The sequence below is a fragment of the Arvicanthis niloticus genome, chromosome 11 (genome assembly GCF_011762505.2).
Source record: "Arvicanthis niloticus isolate mArvNil1 chromosome 11, mArvNil1.pat.X, whole genome shotgun sequence".
NCBI classification, from domain to species: domain Eukaryota; kingdom Metazoa; phylum Chordata; class Mammalia; order Rodentia; family Muridae; genus Arvicanthis; species Arvicanthis niloticus.
Window position 1 is genome coordinate 46,320,430 of NC_047668.1, and position 5,475 is coordinate 46,325,904.

General features: G+C 42.0%; 1 pseudogene; it reads left to right on the top strand.

Annotated features, from left to right (window-relative positions):
• The first annotated feature begins 4,664 nt into the window (after positions 1-4,664).
• Positions 4,665-5,143, top strand: LOC117717032 (thymosin beta-10 pseudogene; annotated as a pseudogene).
• The last annotated feature ends 332 nt before the right edge of the window (positions 5,144-5,475 follow it).

Below are 5,475 nucleotides of genomic sequence, written 5' to 3' on the forward strand. Positions count from 1 at the left end.
GAGGTTCCATGTATACTCTTTCCAAACAGTAGGCACCCTCTCAAGCATCCACTCCAGCCAAACATCATATGTCCTCTCATGTTTCTTATCCAGCAAAAACATCCTCTCACACGGCAGCTTCCAGAAAAACATCACATGATACAACTGAGTTTCCAAAGAAACCAGAGATTTCCACTCCACTGTTTTCTATGCATAAATCTCAGGAGTTGGTGGAGCTCGAAGAGTTCTTCAGTAATAGAGCCAATCTTATGCAGCCCTCATGCAGGTGATGGCAGCTGCTAAGCGATCCAGAGAGCAACAGTCACTTCATGCTCAGAAGCATCCCCACTTGTCTCCGCCATTCCTTCAGCTGCTATATTCATTCTATCCTTTCCTTGGTGAGGTTCCCTGCACCTTGGAGGGGGTATTAGAGATGTCCCTCTTGTGGTTGAGCATTTAGCAGCTATTTGTTCTCTGTATTTTGGCCAGTTATAAGTCTCTGAAACCCCTCGGACCAGAGCTGGCAGCAGCACTCATCGATGGGCATACACATGGCTATTCAGGAGGCAAAGGGATAGGCATATGATGTTGATTCAGCAAAAGATCAGGAGCTTCTCTTCTTAGACCTATGCTCTCCTCAGCCATGAGATTGTTTTTTAATGATTTCTTTTCATTTTGATATTATAATTATATCATTTCCCCTTACCTTCTCTTCCTCTAAACTCGTATGTCTTTCCTAGCTCCCTTTCAAATTCATGACCTGTTTTTCATTCATTGTTGTTACATACATATGGAGATAGATAGATAGATAGATAGATAGATAGATAGATAGATAGATAGACAGACAGACAGACAGGAGGGGGAGGGAAGTATAACCTGCTCATTCTGTACAATGTTATTTGTATGTATGTTTACAGAACTGACCGTTTGGTGTTGTATAACCAATTGGCATGTTTGTCCTTGAGGAAAACTATTTCTCCCACTCTAACATGCCTCAATTGCCTGTGGTTCTCTGTGTAGGACTGGGGCCTCATGGGCTTTCCCTAGTCCAATTTAGCATGTCAATCATTCAGTTAACATTTGAGGCGTCATGTTGGGGGTCGGTTTATGGTATTGCTTCTAACACTACTAGGAGACCTTGGTCCTTATCTTGTCTGGCCAGTTCTTATTGTTGCACATAGAATCTACAACTGAATAAGAGTATTGATGACAATTCTTCCCTAGCCACCTGCAGAGGACTTTTAGCACTGTGGCAGCTAGCTCATAGGAAGGAGATGTCCTGTCCAATTCCATCATCATTTCTCTAGGACCCGCCCTTGTTGCATCAAGTTCCCATGTATTATAGAGCTACTTTTAGCCTGGCCCTTCTGCCCTTCTGTTTCTTACATACATATGCTCATATTTATGATAACTTCTTACTGCCTAGTATTATGTTTCATAGTTTTTTTTCTTATTTATATCTCTCTGTTCATGCATGTATGTGTGTGTATACATACATACACGCACATATGCATATATGTATATATACATATATATACATACACACACACACATATATATATTCCAAGTAGCATTTGAACTTAGAGAGCTACCTTGGCTACAGAGATTAGAGGGGCTTTCCTTTGAATACTTTTCTTCCAAGGTGGAGTTATATCTATGTCTACGTCTTAGTATATTCCTTATACCCATGCAACCAACCAGATGGAGGAATATCAAAGCTGGGAACACTGACTTCACCTTTTGTTCTGCAATGGGGAAATCTGAGTCACAGAGGCTTGGAAAGTAACCAAAACCAATCCCAGAGAAAGGAGGACAAGACAAAAGATCCCATCCTATATCTGCTAGTGGGACTGACCAGTCAGTGTATCCGTGAGGTACAATGGGGAGGCAGCGTTTGTCCAACCTGACTGATGACAATAAGCATGAGGAACCCTATCTCCATTCTGAATCTAACTCAGACTTGGGGCAATCTCCAAGAGAAAAGACCAAACCTCCAAGGGATGGGCTCAGAAATGTTAACTAGTATCTTTAAATGATTCTAACACCAGGCCAGACTAAATTAGGCATGAGAAAGGTGAGAGGTGAGAGGTGAGGTGTACAACTTTAATGCCAGCACTCAGGAGGCAGACACAGGTGGACTCACAGTTTCTTTTCCCAGTAAAGAAGTCACATCGACAGGAGCATGACGCAGCTAGTCACATGACATCCATAGTCAACAATCAGAGAGGGTGGATGCTGTGCTCTGTTTACATTCTCCTTTTTATTCAGTCTAGGACACCACCCATGCACAGGTACCCTGGATATTTAGGGCGAGTCTTCCCACCTCAGTTAGCCTAACCTTGTTAAACCCTCCTAGAAGTGCCTAGAGTTTTATTCCCATGCTGATTCTAAATCCCTTCAAGTTGACAAGTGATCATACAGTCTACATGAGAGCTTGCTTTTTTTTCCTCTCCATTTGGATGCATTTTTCTTTTCTCTTGCCATGTTAGCCATAGACTACCATATATACAGCATACAACTCCCAGTAGAAGTGGTTAAGAATGGAGACCATTGTCAACATCCCGAGTTCAGGGGACAGCATAATCTTCTCTCATCACAAATACATTGTTATCTCTTGATGTTTCTAGATTTTCTTTATTAGGCTGAAGAAAGTCTCCTATAGTCCTGGTTCACTGAACATATCACTAGACAAAGCAAATGCAGGATTCGAACTCAGCCTTTTGATCATCAAAGCCTGGGCATTCAGCCCCTCTAGCGCCAAATATGATCTCTTTTCCATTATTTGTTGACAGCTCATTTTACAAAGAGCTACTTCCCCATCCCTAAGAATATATGGTTTTTTTTTTTTAACTAGGCAATAGAAAGGAACAGATTTCTCAAAGGCTGTTTCACCAGAGGCTTGACGGATGCTCTGTGTTGCTCTAATGTGCAGGCTCTCATTTCTCATCAGCTAGACTCTTCATTAATTTCATGTAAGTGGTGTAATTAAAGTAACTGTTAATTGGTGTATTGCTAAGGTGCCATTATGGTATGTGACAAGCCTTAATTAGCATGTGGTCTGGCACTCAATGTTCTCAACGAATCACTCGGAAATAGAGATTCTCTCAAGAGCAGCACTTAACATGAACGAAAAGGTAGTGCAGGAGTTTAAAGGCAATAGAAAAAAAAGAAGAAAAAGAAGAACCATCAGCTCCTGTGTGCTTTTTATGGAGGTGCGACTCTGCAGCACCTTCAAAGAAAGATGAGCAGGCCCGAAAAGTCTGTGCCCACCTCTACTGACTGAATAATGTACTAGGTAAAGATGGTTCCTCCTGTTGTCTCAGGAGACATACATATCTCCAGCCAATGTGCCTGTTCTGTAAACTAGACGACCTCCATTGGTACAGAGACCCTCCTACCTCTTCTGCCTAGAATGTCTTTGGAGATTGCTACCTTTATTGAGTATCAGGAATCATCTATTTTACTGTTTTTGTTTTTTCTGCCAACACAGGGGATCGAACTCATGCACTGCACATGGTAGGCAAGTATTCTGCCACTAAGCTACATCCCCAGCCCTCTCTTGACTTTTATTTTGAGACAGGGTCTCACTAAGTTGACCTATCTGGCCTAGAGCTCATACTCTGAACTTTTCATCCTCCTGCCTCAGCTACTTGAGCAGCTAAGATCATGGGCCTAGACCCAGAGGATATATATATATATGTGTGTGTGTGTGTGTGTGTGTGTGTGTGTGTGTGTGTGCAATTATTTCTGTCATTAATAAATGCTTCCTGAGAATGCTTTATGTGTCTAAGCCTCTGAAGGGATAGGAAGAGCCATGTGGCCTGTCTCTGTCCTTGAGAAGCTTGTGGGGGCAGGAGGGAGCTGCACACAGGATTCATTCAGCAGTTGCACTTAGTTAATACCAGGTGTTACCATAGACAACAACAACCAACTTGTGCCATCAGTGTAGCCACAGATGCTATAGTCCTTGAGGGGTGTCTCTCCAAAACCTGTGACAACATTTTGAAATGCTAATTACCAGGCTGTTGATACAAATCAACCATTTTTAATGATGACATTCAAAGGAGTAATGAAGTGGGAAGTGGGAAGAATATTGTTTTAGAAATACCGTTCTTAGCTGTGAGTCTAGACCGATCAGCTTGATCTTCTGGAGCCTATTTTAGTCTCTTTCAACTGAGAATGAAACTAAGCTACATTTTTAGACAAATGCATGGCTTAAGTGATACAGTTTGGTTGTTGTTTAGGTCAATGGGAAAGTAAGTGCTTTGCATATACAAAACCATGAGTTTAGTCCCCAATACCTAAAAAATACTTTGAAAACATATTGTTTACAACTATCTATTACAATTGACATTCAAATTCATTAGTAATATTAGTAATGTTATTTTCTTATTAAGTGATTTACTTTTATTCATTTAGTTCTTAATTAAAAATTTTCTTTGACGTCACTCAAAATAACACACCATAATTATTACTTCTATTTGAAAATCTTTTCCTAGGTTCACTTCTAGAATTCAGGTAACTGTTAAGAGCTAACAGCTCTGTTGTTCAAGAAGAAAAGTCTTTAAGACAAAACCTCAGCCAGTTTCCTATGGATCTGTACAGAATACAGAGGTATTGTGTTAGCCAACGCAGATCATGTGAGACAGACAGAATGTTCCTTTAGAAGGATCAATCTAGTCTCTTGCTGCAGCAACGCGAGTGGGAGCATCAGGAGCACGAGCTCGGAACGAGAATCCACGAGTTGTAAGAAAATGGCAGACAAGCTGGACATGGGGGAAATCGCCAGCTTCGATAAGGCCAAGCTGAAGAAAACCGAGACGCAGGAGAAGAACACCCTGCCGACCAAAGAGACCATTGAACAGGAAAAGAGGAGTGAAATCTCCTAAAAGCCTAGGAAGATTTCCCCACCCCACCCCGTCATCTCCAAGACCCCCCTCGTGATGTGGAGGAAGAGCCACCTGCAAGATGGACGCGAGCCACAAGCTGCACTGTGAACCCGGGCACTCCGTGCCGATGCCACCGGCCCGCGGGTCTCTGAAGGGGACCCCCCCACTAATCGGACTGCCAAATTTCACCGGTTTGCCCTGGGATATTATAGAAAATTATTTGTATGATTGATAAAAATAAAACACACCTCGTGGCAAAAAAAAAAAAAAAAGAAGGATCAATCTACCATTTCTACTGCAAGGCCACCTTCCCCCGAACTTACAACGTTTTAAAAGATTTTCTTTTACTCTTTTTAGTTATGTGTATGTGGTGGGTAGAGGTGTGTTCACTCTAGTGCGTGTGCCTACGCCTACGGAGCCATCAAAGCTGTTGGATCCTCTAGAGCTGAGGGCAGATCTGACCCATCTGATGTGGGTGCTAAGAACGGAGCAATGGTCCCCTGGGAGAGCGGCAAGCACTCTTAACTGGCAAACCATTTCTCCAGTTTCCACTTTAATTCAATATTATAAATCACCGAGTTAGTGTCAAACAAATATAGTTAGTTAG